Raw genomic sequence first — 23,379 nt, forward strand, 5'->3', positions numbered from 1 at the left:
TCATGGTATCCAAACGTTTATTTCCATAAATTTATATTTTTTTAAAGGTATCCAGACATAGATACGTGTCCAGGCATTGGTACATTTACCTACTCTTAAGTGTCCGGGTATTAGTACCTATATACCTTAAGTGGATCTGAAAATTAAATAATTTTCTTCCACACCAACCGAAATAATTAATAAGGTATTTTCTTTTTACTATTATATGCAAAATAAAGATAAACTTTATATTCTACAAATTTAGATTTTGTATTAGACTGCATAATGATTAAATGTCTAATACAAAATCTAAATTTGTTCGAATTTTTATCAGAGAATTCGATAATTTGTATATGACAATTAAAATTAAATCCGTATAATTAAGGGGGAATACCCAATTAGAAGCGCGAAAAAAAGCAATTTTTGTGAATTTTTTTAAGGAAACCTATATGAACTATGGTATTGGTATTTTTTCTACATGAAAGTACACACTTTTAAGAATATGTTAAATTTTTTTTATTAAAAAATATTCAATATTGACGGAGTATTCATGGGTTCTGTCGACTGCCACAAAAAAAAGGTCCTCCGCGGTGACCACTCCCATTTCATTTGTAATCATCAGAATCAAAAAGACCAAAAAGATTATTAAAATTGACACTATAATTTAGTCTTAGTCGTAGGGGTTTTTGAAAATATCGATTTTTGACAAATTGGCGGGCGTTTGAATTTAAGGGTTCGATTTTTAGGAAAAAATTCAGGTTTATTTTGCCGATAAAAAAAACTAAGTCACTTAAAAAAAAAATCCTACGACACAGACTAGATAATTATGTATAGAATAACCTCTATAAATTTCAAATTGATCGGTTCCGTGGTTGCCGAGATATTTTGGTCACCGATTTTTAACATGGTTTCGAGAAAAACGCGTTTGAAAATTGAACAATAAATAAATCGCGAAAATTTTTCAACTTACATAGAATCATCGATTCCAGGTCCATAATATAAGTCCTCCACCTTGCTTGGAATGCAAAAATTGAACAATCAATTTTTTCGAACTTTCCAATTGGGTATTTCCCCTTAATTGCTCGGTTAAATGAGTTTTGATAAATGATAGCATTTATCTTGTGTTTTTACTAAATCTAGAATTTATTGGTACTTACAGTATATGATGATGAATAGTTCACAAAAGAGTACTTTTTAATGAAAAGTAGATTACAGCGGATATACTGAATAGTCCGAGCTTGTGAAAATATCGTTTTGTTAATGATACCACGTAAATGTAATTTTCAAAAAAGGCAAAAAGAAGGCGCCAAATACACATTTATAATATATACATTAATGATACGCGAGATTCACTTACGTGTACAAGCTAAACGTCTATTGTTTTCTATTTTGTATACATTGAGTATAATTATGTATTTTTATTTTGATATTTAAAGGCGCACATTACGTTATCGGTTGAAGTTTGGCCGAAACAGTCGTTTATCATAAGTTTTAATACGATATCGTAATACGCGATTTGGCGTGAAAACGTGAGTTTTCATTACCGCATCAGAGAGAGAGAGAAAAAGAGAAAAATCTCGAGATTTCCCGTGTACATGGATTTTTACGTAAATTTAACATTGTAATGACTTAACGCATTTTTATTTTTGATATCCTCTTTCTATATTTGTAAAGAGTGTACAGAAGAATAGTGCACGGAAAGAACGGTTTTGCTGAAGTATCAAAAAATTTAGCTAGATACAGATCTGAAAATAATTTTGTTGCATCATCAAAATAATTATGTAAAACAATCAAACTGATTACTAAAATATCAAAATTTTTACAGCATTATCATCATACTTCAGCGACCTACTATAATTATTTTAATGGTGCAACAAAATTATTTTCAAACAGAAAACCGTTCTTTCCGTATGTGTAGATTAAGGGCGTGCATTTCCATGATGCGTGAATAAGAAACTCTGCAAGTCTCTGGCTTTCGTTTGCGCTTCACAAAACGGAATTTTGTACCCGTAGTATTTAAGAATTTAGCTAGATACAGATCTGAAAATAATTTTGGTGGTTGATCAAAATAATTATGTAGAACTTAAACTGATTGCTAAAATGTCAATTTTTTTTTACAGAATCGCCATATTTCAGCGACTTACTATAATTATTTTAATGGTGTAACAAAATTATTTTCAAATCTGAATATTTAGCTAAATTTTTAGATACTTCGGCAAAACCGTTCTTTCCGTGCACATACTTTTATCAGGGTCTAAATATCGCTAATATATATCATTAATGTAAACTGTACATAAAAGAAGCCAGTTGTTGCCATTTGTACACACATTAATCTAATAATTTCTTCATCTGAACGTTGTTGGAATATTATCGAATCATTAGAGAATCTTAATATCTTGAGTTCGACTGATCGAGATTTAGCGGAAAGGCAAATATGTATAATATGTGAGAAGCTTGAAGAAGTGCAGGATGAGACTACTGAAATTACCAGGAAAAGGAACAGACAGTATCTGAACATTTTTAATCCTTTAGGGGCCTATGTACATAATTATGTACTAAAAAAAAAAAATAACAAAAACAAAACTAAAAAACTTTCATAAGAGACGTTTTTTAAGACTACCTTATAAATTATAACATTTTACTCCAACGGGATCGATGTGTGGCCCCTAAAGGGTTAAAAAAAGAGAAAGTTAATGGACAAATGGATTAACAACGCGTAATGAGTTAATATTTATTTTAACTGGCTTAGTAGATTATGGCATTTAAAATTATTATGTGTACGTTATATGTTTGTTACTTTATATATTACTTTTTATAAACCGCGGCAGAAAGGACAAGAGGTTCATGGACACATAGTTGTCTCATATGTTGGCGCCGAACGACCGACGACACATATAGTTCGCCTAGCTTCGGCGGATTGCACTGATCCCGTTTTGTGGTAGGTCACTGGTAGGCGAGAACCGGTTGTCTCAGTTCCTTTCTACAACTGCACGTGATTTCGACGTTTGTTCTGATCATTTCTGTATTTGCTTTATACCTTACACTGACGGTATCGGAGAAGAAACGTCGATCATCGGAGATGTTTCTTCAGAATTTAAACAACGCACTGATGCTACTGGAACTGAATATGCAACTGGCATTGCCACTCTTCGCACAGTCACCGATCGCTCTACAACGCAAATTAGGTGAGAGGATCAATTCAAGTGAATGGGTATTTCAACCCTTATTGCTGCGCGGAGTCAACGTGGAGCTGCTTAATCGAAACCTCTGGTAGCAATTCTACGAGAATAATACAGAAATGATAATTACCAAAAGCGGCCGGCGCATGTTTTCGTCCGTTTAAATAAACGTAAACGATTTGGAGAAACGTAAGAATTATTATGTTCTTATGAAGATCGCACCGGCTTCCGATCGCTGCCACAAGTACTGTGGATACCAGAACGGGGGCGAGAACAGCAATATGGGTGGCTGGAGTTTCGTGGGGCCGGCAGAGCCGCAACAGCCCTTTGGCTATAGGATTTATAAGCATCCCGAGAGTCCGGCAACGGGGAGCCACTGGATGGACAATCAGCTTCAATAAATTGAAGCTCACGTACAACATCAACGACCCCAACAATAACTTGGTATTAACATCGATGCACAAATACATTCCTAGGATCTAGATAGTCCGTTGCTTCGATGCGAAGAACTACAACGAGCTCTTTACTCATTCAGCCGCGTTGTTCGCTTTTAAGGAGACGGAATTTATCGCGGTGACGGCATACCAAAACGAGAACATCGCGAAGTTGAAAATCAATAACAATCCATTTGCAAAGGGTTTTCGCGAGATAGGTCAGTCACGGTTCAAGCGAAAGCATCATTTGATCGATCATCAGGCCCAATCGTATTCCAGTCCTGACGAAGGGGTCTCATTGACACACGACTTCGAATCGAATCAGCCGAATGACACCCCCTTAAGGGTTCCAAGCCCATTAAAGCATGCGATTATCTTTTACTTTAGCCGGGGAGTCGAAGTTGGCCGGCCTTGCAACGTGGGAGAAGCGGACGCGAATCCCGCCACCGTTGCGAGTCGATCCCCGGCGTCGGGCATGCTTGAAACCAGTGCCCGTGCACTGCGTTTGACACATATGGATATCCATTCACGAAATAACTAATTACTATTTATTTCTATTTTAATTTGACACGGCTACTGGAGCAAGTCTCGTCGAGACCATGGACATGTTCGGACGTGTTTTGTCCTGAATGATTTTTGAAGATTGCTGATGCAATCAGCGCCGAGTTTGGATTGAATCTTTCGAGTCTGTATTTATTATATTCGACTTGTTCTTAGCCGTTATGTGATCTTGAGGAGGATTAGGTGCCATAAAATTTACAAAGAAGAAGAAGAAGGCTATTGGAGGCCACGGGTACTCGTGGCATGAGTCTCGTGCGTCAAGAGGCGTAATCGTTTCTATACCCGATAACTAGCGCCTACTCTCGAGGAGCCATCTACGCAGTCAGTGGGTGTCTCTGCACTAACCGATTCATCAATCTCGCATTGTGCGTGCCCGGACCAACCGAGAACACGGGCGTGAAGATTCATTCATTCACTCATTTTTTATATTTACTGCGTGTTGGGGAGCAAACGGATTGACAGCCGAGAGCTTTCTAGATAACCGTGCCCTTTCTTGGCTCCACAACTCACCAGCGGTACTTGGGCCCGTATCACTACAGCTCTTAGAGGCGCAGTCAGATCGCCATTGACGCCACTTGGTTACTGCAGAACGCGCTGGCCAGCCGACATCAGATCTTGCGACCGAGCCGTACTGAATCGGAACAGCCCCATTGCAGCGATCCAGCGAGACCACTGGCAGGTGGGCGCATGACTTGACTAGGAGAGGCTATATATTCGCATCATCAGACCAGTAAACTGACTCTGACCCCAGGCCCAAAGAGACTCGTGCAGAGAATCAAGGGCCTGAGATAGCCTGACTTCTTCGATACAATACGACAATGTTCGCACCAGCGTAGTTTTCAGGCCACTTGAATTTTTCGCGTTCCTTTCTGCCACGATTTACAAAAGGTAGTAGTCTTGCCGCTTTGCAACGTGGACGGGAGCGAGGCCGTCGTGGCCAGCGTGATAACCGGTAGTAGGTCCGAGATAACGAGTACGTGTATACGCGATCGCATACTTAACGCGGATCGACGAGCGATTGGTCGGTCGGCCGCGGGTTTGGTACATGGCCAACAGTGCCTCCGATCATGTAATCTAACTGATCGTTTCCAGTTTCGCCGGCGTGAACTCTCTTCTGGTATTTTGGCCACGCGAAGTAAGACCATCTTTGCTACTCAATATGTCGTTAACCCTTTAGGGGCCTGTGTACATAGTTATGTACATTAAAAAAAAAAAAAAAAAAAAAAAAAAACCCTCGTCAGGCACGTCTTTTAAGATTATCTTATAACCTGGCCTCTAAAGAGTTAATTTAACTAAAACAATGTTAATTTAATGATAATTTGACTAATCAATGGAGTTAAAATAACATTATTTGTGTTAAAATAATAAATTTCGACACAAGGTAATTAAAAAGAACAAAATGTTATTTAACTTAAGGTATTGGTTTAAATTTTATCTTTTAATATTTAATGCGTAGGGAGAGTTATAGTAACTATACCATTTTTTTATTTATATAGAGTAGGGTAGACCGGGGCACGTTGTCACACATTTGGTTCAATATTTTTTGTATTTTTTACATTCAATATTTAAGAGTACTTCGATATGCCAAAATTTCGAGTGAACCCTCAGCTTCAATTGGACAGTATCGAATTTTGTGTGATTGTTACTCTACAGTTGTTACATAACAATAAATAACGACAGGTCGCTTGTGACAACGTGCCCCGTGACCGGGGCACGTTGTCACATCAAATGTTATTGCATGCAAAATGTTATCCAAACTGTATTCAACGTAAATATCAATATATTATAGTGCGCTGCAATGTAAAAAAGTAAAATCCTTCACAGAAACATTTATTTTATTTTAAAAAAGTTCAAAAAGCACGAAGTTTTCGTCTTAATCTAAATACAAGAATTTCACTCGAATGCGCAACTTATTGATACACATTTTTTCTTTTATAATCATGTCGGTGATTAAACATAAAATATTTTTACTCGTTATCGTCATCCGAAGATTCGCAATAGATTCCCATCAAATTCGTGACAACGTGCCCCGAGGGCATTTTTTTACTTCAAACAGCCTCATGGCCGACACGTTTGAAATATTCATAAGGTTAGGTATTGCACGCGGTAGGTAAAAGTACATACGCGGTAGGTAAAAGTACTACTAAGTAGTATTGCACGCGGTAGGTAAAAGTACTACTAAGATAATATAAAAGTCTATTCTGAAAAAACATAAGCTTCATGTCCAGTACGTTGAATATTAGACAATAAAATTTTACTTACGGTCGCAAAAAACTTTCAAGTTGATTTTACGTCAACACGGCTGGAACAATCTGAACACTGTAAACACACCAAAGATGGGCATACACTAACACGTTTTGAGAATGACGGGTGCTGCCCTGTGGTTATTAGTTTTTTAAATAAAGCCGTTGTGATAACGTGCCCCGTGTGACAACGTGCCCCTTTCTACCCTATGTAGACTAATGATTGTATGTATAGAATACTTTGTAATTAATTGTAATTGCAAACCATTTTATCAGACACTGTAAATCCAAGTGTGTCATTTCTACATGCATATATACGTTTAAAAATGACACATTTGAAGCTCGTTTTACATGTTTTGTTGCGTGTTAAATTAACAAGTTTAATCGTGTTAATATGTTCAACCGTGTTAAATGGCATCATTCAAAACGACAAGAAATGTGTAAAAAGAGCTTTAGTTAAAACAACACACTTGGATTTGCAGTGAATTAGCCGTATAGAAAAAGAATTTCTCATTATATCATAAAATTATACATTTCTTTTTTAAATGAAAGAAAGTTACGCACGTTGCACGTAACTTTCTTCAACTTTTTAATACGCCATGAATGTCTGTACTTGATGCATTAAATTATGCGTTTTACTCTTTGATATTGTTTACAATAATTTTATCGTTAGATCTTTAATCGATTATACGCGTATATTTCGATGCTGCGAGATTTGTATCAATATTACTCGTATAACGAACTCCCTTCGTGAATATATTTCCGATTTAAGATTGATTTAGACATAATCGTGCCGTGTCCGTATCGTTTACGGACAGAAAGATTAAGACGTTTCACACGTAGGTATCCAGCGCCGGACTACCGATGCTGGGTACCCGATCGATTTTTTTTGTTTTCACAAATTGGCTATCGGACAAACCTGTTAATGCTCCCATGTTAATCCATACACTTCGCGATCGGATACCCAGCGTCAGTAGTCTCCAGTGTCGGATACGTGTGAAACGGGTCTTAGTCGAATTTCATCCGTTGCATCTTCGAATATCTTCTTAACTAGTGGCCGGATCACTAGTAGTTAGTAGAGTAGAGTTGCAGGCGTTTTGATGGGAGTTTTAAGGAGATATTCGACTTCGAAGGTCTGCCGTGAATGTCATTTGCGTTTTGATGATGATTTTTTGAAACAATTCTAAGTTTTTGCAGTTTTTTATCAGGAATTCTAGAACTTTTCGAAAGGAATCAAATGAGCTACTTAAAACTATTTTGATTTTAAATCACTTTTTTTTTGTTTTTTGAAAAAAATTAAAAATTTTTTTTTTATCAGGAACTCTAGTACTCTTCAAAATGCTTCAGATGAGCTATTCAGAACTATTCGGTTTTATATATACCTTAATTTTTTTCTTCTTTTTTTCATAATTTAATTTGTCATAAAATTTTTACAATTAAATTTTTTAATTTAAAATATATTTACAATTACAATTAAATATTTACAATTAAATTTTTTAACTTAAAATATATTTTGTTACAAGAAATTTTTTTTCAATTTCTTGTAACGAAATAGTCTAGTTATAAAATTCATTTAACATTTTATTTACCTCCTCTCTCTTGCAATGCGCAATTCTGTTTCGATGTTTAATTATTACGCGTATATCTCTATTAAGAGATTCTATAGAAAAACTTGATTCTTCTTCAAAGAATTTGATCTGTCGTGGATGTCGTAGATATTTGTCAATAATTTTTTTACTGATTCGTGCGTCTTCGCCTAAGGTCAAAATCCATATTAAGTTGGTAAATGCTCTAATTTTTTTTTTACTTTTAGCCAGTCTCATTAAGCCTTGAATTGAGCTGTTTGTTTGAGTTTTATAATTCTTTTTTTAATTCTTCGTTTGATTTTTTGAGCTGTTGAATTTGTTGTTGAAGTGGTTTCTCGTTTGATTTTTTTAATTCTTTAATGGCATCAATCTCTCTAAATGAGCATAATGACCTCAATGATTTGGTTGAAAGCAATCTCGCCATTTTTACAACAAAAAACAGTAGAATGAACTAAGTACGCGCCTTCTTTCTCTCATTCCTCTCCGTGCACAACTCGCTCTGAAAGTCAAGGTTGCACGCGCGTGCGACTTACTAGTGTAAGGTCAGAGCGGTCATGCGAGATTAAATATATGTAACTAAAACATTTCTTTCACGTCTTTACACATATAATAAAACTATTTAAAACACATCAAACTGGTTCACCACGTGAAAATTTTTCGAGATCTAACTTTCTAGAAAAAATTACGAATTTTCGGCTGAAAAATCGAGAAAATCTGGACAATGTCTGGATACTAATAATGAGCTTCGTTGTTAATACTTCGTTGTTAATACTCGACACCGGAAACAAAGCAGGACTTTGTTAAAAATAAATATTATATACATATATATGCGAACATTACCGTGCTCTGTTAGCAAATGGGAAAATTATTTATCTTATAAACATAAAAATACTCTTTTACTCTTCAAAAAGAAGCTGGAACTTTAATCAGAACTAAACAATTTTAAAGTAATTTTGGCACAAGTTTGAAATACAAATTTTCTTGTACATTTACTAATTCCTCCAGATAGAAATTTGAACATGAAGACAATTTATCTATTTGATTTTTTTATTTGAATTCACAATTCAATATTGATTTGTGATTTATACCAGCTTTAAAACACGAATCACGAATTAAATATTATTGCGAGTTTCGCAATGTCAGTTAACTGTATATTGTTAGTGTTGTCCATGTAACGAAGATCAGAATTAAAAATTCTATAAAAAATATTTCGAACTTGAACCCAAATATATCGCAACAAATTTGCGATTGCCTTTTTTATAGTTTCGCGCCGCCCTTCAGAGGGAAGTCTGCAATGAAATGATATTGTCAGATTTGCCGTATGTAGATTTTATTTTATTTTTTTTAATATGTACTTACTCATTTCTCCAGTTTGGATGCTGTTCTTCTGCATGTCTTGACAGCTCCCGAGCATGGTCTTGTGTACACGCCCCGTATGTTGCGTGAGCTAAGGATGGTGAAGAAGGAGAAACGATATTCAAATTAAGAAATAGAATCGTTAATTTACTGAGTTCATAAAACAATCAATTCTATCATTTGGTCGTGAAACATAAATGTAATCATAAATATGTAATTTCGATACAAAACATTGTAAAGAAGATATTCCCTTCGTTTAACGGAATCTTATTACAAATAATAAGTTAAGGTTAAGACTGAGATCCATTTACGAAATATTTCAAACTAAAATCGAGGAATAAAGTATTAAAGAATATTTAATGTATTAAATATTTTCAATTATTAAAATGAAATAAGTGATCTCTTCTCTATGTAGAACTTCTGCAAGGGATTATCTTCGAAGCAAATATATAAGTACGAAAAATAATATAAAGAGAATGAACACAATTAATACATATTAAGATAACGAATATGGAATTAAGAAAACAAAAGAATTCAAAATACATTAAATCTCAACGTGAGAATTATTATAAATGAAAGAATTATGCAGGAATTAAATTCGATAATGTTATAAATTAACAGTCTATCAGTAACTGTCTTTTTAATTAAAGTCGAAACTTCTTCCTTGAAAGTAGTAAATATAATTATTCCATATACGTTACTGAAAGCAGTAAATCTTTGTAGCATAAATCCTTATAATTAATCGAAAGAAATACGAAGAGGATCGCAATAGTAACTTTACATAACGCAATAGTAACTTTACATAACGTAATTGAGTAAAGAAGTTAATTAGTTCGCACGGTTCATAATTGTTGTAAGTCGTTAATCAATTTATAATATTATTTCGAAAAAATCGAGTAGTCAACATATTATCTTAAACAGTAATAATCTATCAAATTAACATAAAGTTCGTTATATACAGTATGTACGAGAGAGTTTTATAAAGTGAACGAAATATGAGTCCTTAATATATATATAAGACACACAACGAATTCGAAGGAATATTATTTCATGATCAATCTAATCCATGTATGCATCAATCAGAAGTATTAATTGGAATTCCACTGAATTTACGTTCCGAGATAAGAATTTATCTCCTTTTTTTATTAATCTGAATAAATAATAAACGTCCTTCTTTGAGGACAAATATAAGCAAATAACGTTATGTCCGGTAACCGAATATTTGAATTAGCACGTGCGCACTTGTAAAGTATCACTTTCATCAGGGATATATCTGACAAAAGAACCGAATATTCGAGATAATAAATTCAAAGGTACCTTATCGTGGAATCTGCAGCATCCACCAATTCTTTATAAATAATCCGCTATTTATTTAGACGGAAAATCATCCACTAAAAGTGGGAACTCATTCGCCGTATGCGAGCCAGATATTAAGGATAATGGCTGCTATTCCGTCTCGTTTTATGAGAGGAACGAAATCAATTATGGCCGCTCTCGATTGCCAACTTCGAACAAATGTCCACCATTAAGTAAAGGCTCGGCTGAGCCCCGAATATACGTCGTTCTTCTCTCTTTCTTTGACGTGTTTGATAATATTATTCGTGATTTGAATATTGACTGAGTATTGCGAAACTCGTGTATAAACTCACGGCAACGGAATATATTACAACATGAGCTATTAAAACGAAACGAGCGTTGAATACGACACGAGCAATGACAAAGGCAATAATACAACATGAGTAATTAATACGACACGAGCGATAAGTTTTCAACTGAACTTGAACATGTTCCCGATAAAGTATTATCGTGGCAGAATGCCCAGTACGTGACTCGAACTGTTTCACTTTCGACAGAATGTGCGAGAATGGCCGGGATCGTATCTCTGCACGTTCGTGCTTGCGCATCCCCTCCACTCGCCTTCTTGTCACGTGATCTTAGCGTGAGCTGAACTCGGTGCGCCGCGTTGCTCGCGCGTCCGCTTGCAATAGTTACTAGGCGGAAACGATCTGCCATCTAGCATTCATTCATGGAACCGCGAAAGTATATTATTAATGCAATAGATGGCTGTAGCCATCTCACGATATTACCGATATTTTTACGTATTTCCAACATCTTGTTTACACAGTTTTCTTATGTGCCCACATAATCTGCACATTGCCGTACCCTCAGAACTAATATAACATTTGCGTACCTTATAAGGTACGGAGGTATGTACGTAAACATTTAAAATCCGTACAGTGTTTCGCATGTAGGTGGCGTTTCATTTCTGACAACATTGAAGAATTGTCCTCACGAATTTCTATTTTACACCCCTCGATTTTGCATTTTGCCACGTTGTCAGCCACATCGTGGAAACAATCCCACACGTCCAGCATATCTACAAGTTGTATGTTCAGAACCTGCTTATGGCATATTTTCCAAATTAGATTCGTAACCTAGCAGTGCCCGTACTTTTTAACTTTATCGCATACGATATTTTAATCACCTTGTGAAAAACATTTTGGGTCATATATACCAAATTCTTGGAAAGCCTTCACAAAGTTAGATCTATTACCTGTAACTGTAGCTATAATTTTGTCACATGTTAATCCAAATGTTGTATGGATTCCTTCTAACATCTCCGCAATATTGTCAAACGAATGAGTTCCGGGAAATCGCCTGAATGCTAAAGCTGCCGATTTTCTGTCTAGAGTTTTTTCGTCAATCTGTTGATATTATAAGTTTTTATAAACAACTGTATAGAAATCTAATAATTACCATTTAGTTACGTTGACAGTTAGTTTAATTATATCTTATGCCAATAACACATTTCTTACCCAGTGAGCAGTAACACCTAGAAATCTCCTATTTGAACCAGTCCAAATGTCGGCCGTTGTGCAAACGTAACGTGCACTGTTCATCGCTTTACGTATTTCACTGACTTGTTTATTATGTAAGTCATTCACCCTTTTACCCACTGTATAACGGGTTATATGTTTCAACGGTTGATTACCATGCTTGATTTTTAAATCTAAAACAAATTAACATACATTAATTTTTAATTAAGAGAATTATTTTCCAATTTTATTTAAGAAAAGTAACTATAAAAAAAAACAAATAAAAAACGTATAAATAAACTTTTAGGATAAATGAATGTGTCTCATAACGATAACAATGCTATATATATAAAAATCAGCTGGTTGAAGTTTGGAACGTTCCTGGAGCGATTTTTTAAAACCGATTTGTTCCATTTCCCCTTTCGCACAGAGTTAGTTCTAAGCGTCAGACAAAACAACAAAAAATAGTAGGAGCGAATACACGCGTCGGAAAGCACCCTTACACACGATAAACTACCCTTCAGACCACTGAAAAAATTCTTGCATCTCTAAAACCGATTTGTTCCACTTCCCCTTTCGCACAGAGTTAGTTCTAAGGGTCAGACAAACAACAAAAAATAGTAGGAGCAAATACACGCGTCGGAAGGCACCCTTACACACGATAAACTACCCTTCAGACGACTAAAAAAATTCTTGCGTCTCTAAAACCGATTTGTTCCATTTCTCCTTTGGCACAGAGCAACTTCTAAATGCCACACACAAATTACATAAGAGACCGAACCGATACACCTTGCGAAAGACACCCTTATACTAAAAAAACCTACCTCCGGACCACTTTAAATATTCTGGCTACGCCGAAAATGATTTGTTCCATTTCTCCTTTGGCACAGAGCAACTTCTAAGTGCCACACACAAAGTACATAAGAGACCGAACCGATACACTTTGCGGAAGACACCCTTATGCTAAAAAAACTTACCCCCAGACTACTTTAAATATTCTGGTTACGTCGAAAATGATTTGTTCCATTTCTCCTTTGGCACAGAGCAACTTCTAAGTGCCACACACAAAGTACATAAGAGACCGAACCGATACACCCTGCGGAAGACACCCTTATGCTCAAAAAACTTACCCCCGGACCACTTTAAATATTCTGGCTACGTCGAAAATGATTTGTTCCATTTCTCCTTTGGCACAGAGCAACTTCTAAGTGCCACACACAAAGTACATAAGATACTGAACCGATACACCCTGCGGAAGACACCCTTATGCTCAAAAAACTTACCCCCGGACCACTTTAAATATTCTGGCTACGTCGAAAATGATTTTTTCATTTCTCCTTTGGCACAGAGCAACTTCTAAGTGCCACACACAAATTACATAAAAGACCGAACCGATACACTTTGCGGAAGACACCCTTATACTCAAGAGACCTCCCCCCGGATCACTTTAAATATTCTGGCTACGCCGAAAATGATTTGTTCCATTTCTCCTTTGGCACAGAGCAACTTCTAAGTGCCACACACAAAGTACATAAAAGACCGAACCGATACACTCTGCGGAAGACACCCTTATGCTCAAGAGACCTCCCCCCGGATCACTTTAAATATTCTGGCTACGCCGAAAATGATTTGTTCCATTTCTCCTCTGACATAGAGCAACTTTTAAGTGCCACACACAAAGTACATAAAAGACCGAACCGATACACTCTGCGGAAGACACCCTCTGCTCAAAAAACCTACCCCCGGACCACTTTAAATATTCTGGCTACGCCGAAAATGATTTGTTCCATTTCTCCTTTGGCACAGAGCAACTTCTAAGTGCCACACACAAATTACATAAGAGACCGAACCGATACACTTTGCGGAAGACACCCTTATACTCAAGAGACCTCCCCCCGGATCACTTTAAATATTCTGGCTACGCCGAAAATGATTTGTTCCATTTCTCCTTTGACACAGAGCAACTTCTAAGTGCCACACACAAAGTACATAAAAGACCGAACCGATACACTCTGCGGAAGACACCCTTCTGCTCAAAAAACCTACCCCCGGACCACTTTAAATATTCTGGCTACGTCGAAAATGATTTGTTCCATTTCTCCTTTGGCACAGAGCAACTTCTAAGTGCCACACACAAAGTACATAAGAGACTGAACCGATACACCCTGCGGAAGACACCCTTATGCTCAAAAAACTTACCCCCGGACCACTTTAAATATTCTGGCTACGTCGAAAATGATTTGTTCCATTTCTCCTTTGGCACAGAGCAACTTCTAAGTGCCACACACAAAGTACATAAAAGACCGAACCGATACACTCTGCGGAAGACACCCTTATGCTCAAGAGACCTCCCCCCGGATCACTTTAAATATTCTGGCTACGCCGAAAATGATTTGTTCCATTTCTCCTTTGACACAGAGCAACTTCTAAGTGCCACACACAAAGTACATAAAAGACCGAACCGATACACTCTGCGGAAGACACCCTTCTGCTCAAAAAACCTACCCCCGGACCACTTTAAATATTCTGGCTACGTCGAAAATGATTTGTTCCATTTCTCCTTTGGCACAGAGCAACTTCTAAGTGCCACACACAAATTACATAAGAGATCGAGCCGATACACTTTGCGGAAGACACCCTTATACTCAAGAAACCTGCCTTCGAGCAAGTTGCCGGTAATTCTTGAATATTTATATTTTAAATATATATATATATATATTTAATATATATATAATATATATATATATATATATATATATATATATATATATATATATATATATTTATATTTAATATTTATATTTTTTTAGTGGTCTGAAGGGTAGTTTATCGTGTGTAAGGGTGCCTTCCGACGCGTGTATTCGCTCCTACTATTTTTTGTTGTTTGTCTGACGCTTAGAACTAACTCTGTGCGAAAGGGGAAGTGGAACAAATCGGTTTTAGAGACGCAAGAATTTTTTTAGTGGTCTGAAGGGTAGTTTATCGTGTGTAAGGGTGCCTTCCGACGCGTGTATTCGCTCCTACTATTTTTTGTTGTTTGTCTGACGCTTAGAACTAACTCTGTGCGAAAGGGGAAGTGGAACAAATCGGTTTTAGAGACGCAAGAATTTTTTTAGTGGTCTGAAGGGTAGTTTATCGTGTGTAATGGTGCTTTCCGACGCGTGTATTCGCTCCTACTATTTTTTGTTGTTTGTCTGACGCTTAGAACTAACTCTGTGCGAAAGGGGAAATGGAACAAATCGGTTTTAAAAAATCGCTCCAGGAACGTTCCAAACTTCAACCAGCTATAAAAATCTATATTAGTATAATTTGTGTGTTGTCATGTCATGTCTTCCTGCTCGTCAATTCCAGAAAATTCTGGAACATTCCTGTGTGCAAAAATATATTTAAAAAATATATATATTAATTATATTATTAAGTATATAAATAAGTATATTATTAATATAATGAAAATTATTACCATTTTAAAAATATCATTATCATTGGTTCTCATCATTAGCATGGCAATTTCTAGTATATCTGCAAAATATAAATAATTTGTAATTAATAAAACATGTAAAATTGCATAGGCCACGTTCCGTAAAGCGTCGTCTACAATACACGGAGTAAAGGCCATTGCACGTAACAACATTTTAGTCATAATCGTAAGGCCGTAAGAAAATAGACCAATCACAGTCAATGATTCTTCTCGCGCTTGAAAGCTCACAAAGCTTCCTCTATGAGGAAGCCAAAACAAATAAATACTAATAATTATACATCGAATAAAATACAAGCTTCCTCATAGAGGAGCTTACGATCTTACAAGTCATCCCGGCAACAGGCCCGCCGCATAGATCGTCGGGCAAACGACGGAAATGATCGGGGCGGATGTATGTGTATGTGTGTAACAGTGCGGATATCCGATAAGGACTCGCTTCCTGGTATCGCGAGGGGGATACTTCGGGAACCGAAATGCACCTTCTCGCGTCGTTGTTCCGCAACCTAGTATTTGAGACAGTCGTTAGCACCTCGTATATCGCCGGTTCTGCTGTGGAACGATTTGCCAAGATGCGTTGCGTAATTGTCGTAATAAACGATCCTTATTATCATAGTAAGACGCTCAACAGACCGGGCGTGAAAGAAACAGTAATTACGCGCTCCCGCGATACGCGTTAGGCCGAAGCCATCGTTGCATCCGGAAACGACCGGCCGTGAGTCGTTTATTCAACCAATAATTTATTTGCTCTCGATTAATCTTTCAAAAGTGGCGCGCAGTCTGTGAGACCGCACCAATAATTTTCATATAGATTACTTCGTGTATAGCAGTCTTTATAGCACATTAAAGCACAGAGTTAGTGCATATCTATCTCTGCCGAATTTACTCTGATACAACATCACGCGTGCTAGCTTAATTATGATCAGATCACTCCTTAAAATATTATATGACATACTCGTAGTAATAACTACATTATAAATTTATTAAAAATTATAGTCTACTGAATATTCATCAATTATGGTTAATAAAGTTTAAAACAACCTAGCTTCCGAAGCGCGGATTTAGCTCGCGGCTGGTCAGGGTTCGGAGTAGGCGCGGAGGAAGACACAAGACTCGGTTAAAATATAACAAAACAAAATAAGGTTTATTCAATTATGCGTGAATACATAGAGATGCTCGCGGGAGCGGTGAATATGTATAAAAGATCGCGGTCGCTGCTACGATAGCGGCGGTTTACAGTGATCGCGGAGTCGATGGCTACGTGTGATAGATCGCGGACGCGGTTATAATGGCGGTGATATGCAGATATCGCGGAGTCGCTGGGTACGTGTAATAGGTCGCGGACGCGGTTATAATGGCGGTGACGTACAGATATCGCGGAGTCGATGGGAACGGGTAATAGATCGCGGAGGCGGTTACAACGGCGGTGATATACAGATATCACGGAGCTGGCGGACGCCGGTAAAGCGACGATACACGGAGATCGCGGAGTTTCGCGGGTCGGCGGGCGTGCGGGCTCGCTGAAGTACGGTGTGCGATTTCGGCGCGGGTGACGCGGTATCGCAGGTTTGGATAGCGGCGGCAGTGAGCGCGTAAGGCGCTGGATCGCGATTGGACGTGATATCGAGCGGCTAAGACCCTTAGCGGAGATAGAGAAATACTTTCTATCTCCTGGCGCATCGATTCGTGTAGGCGGGAGGCGGCACCGGGTGGCCAAGACCCTTGGCGAGTAAGAGAAGAACTCTCTTACCCTGGTTCACTCCGGTGTCACAGGTGTTCGTATGGAAGTTCGAGTCAACCGCCTAGATGCTTCACTCGGCAGAGGCAGAGAACACTCTCTACCTCCTGGTTGTTCGACTGTGGAATTTCGGGATCCGTGAGCAGCGGAGAATCGGTTTGCTGGCTCACGGCGGAATCTCAAACCTAGCAACATTGCTCGGTTTATATACGCCCGCGGAGGCGTGTCGGCGTGGCGGGGGTATACGCGACGGCAATCGCGCGCGCCGGGATGGAGCGGTGGAGCGTTCGGGAAGTACGGCGCCCCGACGCCGCGATTGCGTTCGGTGGCTCTCGGTCGTTTTCGGCACCGCTCGGCGCTTCGAGTCGGTTGCCGCGCTAAGTCCGTTTGCGGACTGATACGCGAGATTAATAGTTTAAAAAGGGCACACCGTGCCTTGTCTATTCCAGCTCGATGGGATATCTTGGTTTTTTAGACACAGATTAAATATTTTTTCCAGCATACGAATTATGGTAGGGCCTCCAGCTTTTATGGCCTCCGTAATAACTCCATCTTCCCCTGGAGTTTTACCGTTTTTCATTTTCTTGAGGGCGTTGTGTATCTCATCTGTGGTGATATCGGAAATATCCTCTGATCCTACGTTCGTAATTTTTGCTGTACTACGTTCCTTTGAGTCTAACGGTAATTGACTATTATATAAGATTTCATAAAACTCTTCTACTATTAATGTTAAAAAAGTTGCTAAACTTTGGAGTCGCAAAAAATCCTTTTGATATATGTGTTTTCTACACTGTAAAAAATTTGTGTAAAATTTACAACTATTATAGTGGGTAATTTGAGACCCACTATAATAGGTGTAAATTTCCACACATTCTTAATTTGTGTAATTGTAATACAAAATTACTTTTTCCTTCCGTACTGTAATTTTGTAAAATTACAACTATTATAGTGGGTCTCAAAATTACCCACTATAATAGTTGTAATTTTACAGAATTTTTTTACAGTGTATCTAAAAGGAACCTATTCACAAAGTTTCACCTAAATCTGAGCATGGACGTTTTCGGAAGTACAGCCTTAAACAGTACTAATATGATAGTGTTCCGGATTCGCCGTTACTCCGGAATTTAAGCTCTATCGAGATGTTCGCGTATGACGATAGCGTGTACGACAATCACGCGTTCATGTGTCACCGACAATAGGATCACGCGCGGGCCATGCTTCCGCATACCGGCGCCGCTGCCGAATTCGGCTTCTCGCGTGTTATGCGACGATCCTGCGAGTTCAGTTCAAGCTCGACGGACCTCTGACATAGACTTATTCGAACCGCTAGGCAACGAGACTACTTTCCGCGCGGTAACGCGTATACGTCTACCGAAACCGGCCTCCCGTGATATTGGGAGAGAGCTGGGCGCGAGTGGAGTAGCTCTCCTCGAAGGTCTCAGCGACGAATCGAGCGTCCACGCTACAGCGCGCTCAAGATCTCCGTGCGATCCTCGCGCATCAAAATCTCCATTCGGTACTCGCGTCTCAAGATTTCCGTTTCAAGATATCCGTTTCACTGCGTGCGTTAATTCCTGATTCGGTTGCTTCGACCCGACGGTCATTCCGTCACGTTCCGCCCTCGTGCCCGATCATTCACGTGCACGAATCTCCGGTCTGTCGGAACAATTATATCAGGATCAGTGTTCTTTGTACATAGATCGATGTAAATCGCGAAATATACGTTAAATTAATGAAAACGTAATAGAAACACAAAATGGGTAACAGATACGTATTTCTTGATAAAAATTGTATCTTTATCTTGAACTTTGCAAAGCAAAATATCAACAAATAATATGGAGGCCTTGAACAACTTATGCCCAATTTCTTCACACCTCCCAATAGCTATCTTCTAGATAAAGATATCCGTTAAATAACTAAAAATTCGTTTTCTTCATTGAAACCTCTGGTTACGTATCTAACGAATAGCTATTTTTTAAATGCTATACTTCTAGTCAATACACAACACTTTCGACACAAAAGGTACTAGAATGTTACTATAAATTACACCGTATTGTCCACGAATATACCATTCTGTCAGCGAATGAGCGAAGTGAGGTTAAACGGAAAAACGGAAGCACAAAAAAGATTCTGTGCAAAAAATGAGAAAAAAAAATTAGTATTAGTATAAAAACAAAATCAAAGATGGAAGAGAGAAGAACACTTGTAAGCGATAGAAATGTAGGGCAATAAGAAATAAACTCTATAAACAGAAAAGTGTCAAAAGCTATTAGGAAGGACATATTTTAACTTACTGTCTCCGCACATACATTTTCCACGCGAAACAAACCAAAACAGCTCTCAAGTAATGTAAACAACTATAAAATCATACACAAAGTACAAATATATTAGTTTATATACTCTGCTTTACCGAAAAAAGTGGAGCCCCCCGCGGGGGGGCGGAACCTATTGCCTCCACGCATACACTGTCCACGCGAACCGAGGTTTACGCACACCCCCCCGTGCTTTCGGGGGAGGTGCGGTAGTCCCGAAATAGTTCACGCATATACTTTCCACGCGAACCGAGGTTCACGCACACCCCCCCGTGCTTTCGGGGGAGGTGCGGTAGTCCCGAAATAGTTCACGCATACACTGTCCACGCGAAACGAGGTGCCACATAGGTTCGTATGGCGCGCTTTACAAGCTCGTTTAAGTAGAGGTGGTATTTCACCTCTACTTCTCACCTCACAGAGGAAGTTTCACCAATGATGTTTATGTTATCACTTTGACGGGTATGACTTTATGGTTGTTTACATTACTTGAGAGCTGTTTTGGTTTGTTTCGCGTGGAAAATGTATGTGCGGAGGCAGTAAGTTAAAAATGTTAAAAAAGTTGCTAAACTTTGGAGTCGCAAAAATCCTTTTAGTATATGTGTTTTCTATCTAAAAGGAACCTATTCACAAAGTTTCATCTAAATCTGAGCATGGACGTTTTCGGAAGTTTCGCCCTGTTTAATCATGATAATTGGTTGTATAAAAAGTGAAATCCCGAAATTGTGAAAACGGTGCCAACGAGCCCCGGTCCGCATAGATCGGTATGCGGACTGTTTTAACTGTTGAAACTGTTGTGTCTAATCCATCGTTTTCAATGTGTGCGTTGAAACTAAAGCCAGGATCAGACTGACTGCCTTGGCACGCTTCAATGAAAAATAACTTAGACTTTCCCGCCAGAGTTGGGCATTTTTCGGCCGTGAAATAATTCCAAATAGAAGTGGTTGCATAACTAGCATCGTAAGACATGAGTCGTCCTTGGTGACCATGTGTTAACACAGATATTATGATAGTATCGTGATTGGAGTGGTCCATTTCCGCAGCTGTGAAAATAATAATCTGCTTGTTATTTCAGTTACACATATTTTAGTTATATCTATGATAAAGCATCTTACCTATTTTTAATTCTTTTTGGATTTTTTTGTAAGTATAATCGGTATATATGTTTTAACTTGAAATCCAAGATTTTCCCAAGTTTTTCTTAAGTTCTTACAATCGATTTCCGTACCGAAGCGAGTAAAATCCTTTTTATTTTTGAAAATTTTGTGATTGAAGATAATTGCTATTTCTCGATGAGGGTGGTTCATGTTATAATACATGTGAGTATGTAGCAACTGTCCTGTAAAAAGAATTTTGTCTTGTTCTTAGTGTGTAAATTTATTAAAATTAAGTATAATTTGACACTATGAATTTAACAGTGTAAGAATTGATCGCAGATAAACGATCGTTTCGAAAGTGCTGTGTACGTCCAAAAATTTAACTTGATAATTAAATAATTAAATTATAATTAATTTGATAAACAAAGTCAATTACAGGTTTCATCGGCAAAGCGTGTCGCTGAATACGAATTGTTATCGCAAAATCGATATTTCCATCTTGACCGAGTAAAGTTGTATAATGCTATGAGTAAAGCGAATGGCAAAGTGTACTCGAGAAATTAAAAGTAATAAAGAGACATTCTCTTTTCAATAAATTCCTAAACGATGTTGTTGGTACGATCTCCACTTTCAAGAGTAGTATTGTAATGATTCCACAAGGCTACGAGAAATAAAGCGCCACTTCGTACTTTACGCCGATTAATAGTACCGATCCAAGTTGATTCAAAATAAGAAAGCAACATTTCCCATTTGCCAGTGTGATCAGAGTAAAATTATGACGCAATTAATGCTTCGTATGCAGCTTCAACGTCAGCTGGAGGTACAAATGCGAGTGCACTTAACATCCTGAGATTCACTGAACAACAAACGCTTCTTAATCATGTGTTTTGTATAAACTTTGAGAACACGACAAAGCCTAAAAGAAACACGTTTTTCGATCAATCGTATCGCGTTTCTGGGGGGTCGAATTAAATGCTCATAGTTATACTCTTTCAATAAAAACAATTATCTGCCAATTTGCTGATAAAATCGCATGTACATTGAGCATATATTTATATTGGTCAAAGAAGTACTTTTTTCCGCATTGTAGCCCAGTCAAATTAGACATTTGAGCTCGGAAATGAAGCGGGATCAATGAAACTTTTTTAGGGTTGTTGGGGGGACGTTGCTCGCGCCAGGGGCGTTCGCTGTCGCGACAGCGCCTCACCGTAACGACTTTAGCTTAATCCTAAACACAAGTACCTGCAAAGTTTATCACAGATGACATTAAAAAATAGACTGAACAGAAACAAGCAAGGCTAAAAAAAAATTATATAAAAAACTCACAGCAATGTGACGGCAACACGAAGGTCTGTTGGTAGTGGTGTGCGATTACTTCGCTTTTTAAGACGAGGGTGAAGGAAGTCAGCCAAAAGACGAAACTGATCAGGCGACATTCGGAACAACCCAAAAAATTCTTCGTGATCAGTTTCAAAAGTTCCCTGACGAGGTTAGAGTAGAAATCTTGGGCGTCTTTCACCTGATTTACCGGCCGAACTCACCACCAGCGATGAGTCACTTTCCTTCTTCTCCTCAACAAGACGTATTGTAGCAGTATCAAATTGTTCCAATTCAAAAGATACAGAAACCACAGACCGGTTTTTCTCAAAATATCTATTTTTCTGTTCCGATTATATTATTTTGAATTAGAAACCTTTATAAGATGCTATTTACGTTTTAACAAATATATATATATATATATATATATATATATATATATATGAATATACTTACTGTGATAGCATGACGATTTTCGCATAACTGGAGCGAAGACCATGCAGACAGACACAACGAACGATGTGACTTGCAGACAGACACGACGAACGATGCGACTTGTATTCAGATTCACGTGTACCTCTTTCTGTTCCGATTATTATTTTGAATTAGATGCTATTTACGTTTTAACAAATATGTATATATATGAATATACTTACTGTGATAGCACTACGATTTTCGCATAAACTGGAGCGAAGACCATGCAGACAGACACAACGAACGATTCACGATGTATTGACGTGATTCACGTACTTCTAGCAACTGATGACGATAACCTTTCGAAAGCAGCACAACGAACGATGTGACTTGCAGACAGATCCACGTGTATACTTCTCTCTGTTCTGATTATTATTTTGAATTAGATGCTATTTACGTTATAAAACATTATATATATAAGTATACATATATGCATTTTTTATTACTGAAAGTATTTGAAATACTTGAAAATAGTTCATTTCATAGGATTGTACTCCATAAGAAATGAAAGACATGCAACGATAACTTGCGCATGTTCACTTTTGCATGCTTGTTTGTTGCAGACTTGTGTTATTTTATGCTGATAGGAATATTTTGGAAAAAAAATGCAATGATTTAATTGACGTTGAATAATTATCGTTGACGATAATATTGAATGCAATTCAATTATTATAAGATGTTTGTTTTTCATCAAAGTATCCTCATTAAAATAACAGTACTGAAATAAAATTTTATAACATTTATGTACGTTTTCTCTTTATTAAGAAAAATGGCTTTCACTTCTTTCTGTAAAAGTGATTCAATATATGAACGTC

The 23,379-nt window shown here is 37.7% G+C and overlaps 2 long non-coding RNA genes and 1 pseudogene across 2 annotated transcripts; 1 reads left to right on the forward strand and 2 right to left on the reverse strand.

Annotated features, from left to right (window-relative positions):
* Positions 1 to 209: 209 nt before the first annotated feature.
* LOC139819237 (T-box protein 2-like) lies at positions 210 to 5,384 on the forward strand (annotated as a pseudogene).
* Positions 5,385 to 6,961: 1,577 nt separating this feature from the next.
* LOC139819238 (uncharacterized) lies at positions 6,962 to 11,714 on the reverse strand. Its single transcript, XR_011733643.1, has 3 exons — positions 10,656 to 11,714; positions 9,342 to 9,429; positions 6,962 to 9,271 (listed from the first exon to the last, which is right to left on the reverse strand). It is a non-coding gene; the product is annotated as an uncharacterized lncRNA (long non-coding RNA).
* Positions 11,715 to 18,382: 6,668 nt separating this feature from the next.
* LOC139818900 (uncharacterized) lies at positions 18,383 to 22,903 on the reverse strand. Its single transcript, XR_011733556.1, has 5 exons — positions 22,747 to 22,903; positions 22,547 to 22,673; positions 22,100 to 22,434; positions 20,792 to 21,015; positions 18,383 to 20,719 (listed from the first exon to the last, which is right to left on the reverse strand). It is a non-coding gene; the product is annotated as an uncharacterized lncRNA (long non-coding RNA).
* Positions 22,904 to 23,379: the final 476 nt, after the last annotated feature.

This window comes from Temnothorax longispinosus, chromosome 9 (genome assembly GCF_030848805.1).
Source record: "Temnothorax longispinosus isolate EJ_2023e chromosome 9, Tlon_JGU_v1, whole genome shotgun sequence".
In the NCBI taxonomy this organism is placed as follows: Eukaryota; Metazoa; Arthropoda; class Insecta; order Hymenoptera; family Formicidae; genus Temnothorax; species Temnothorax longispinosus.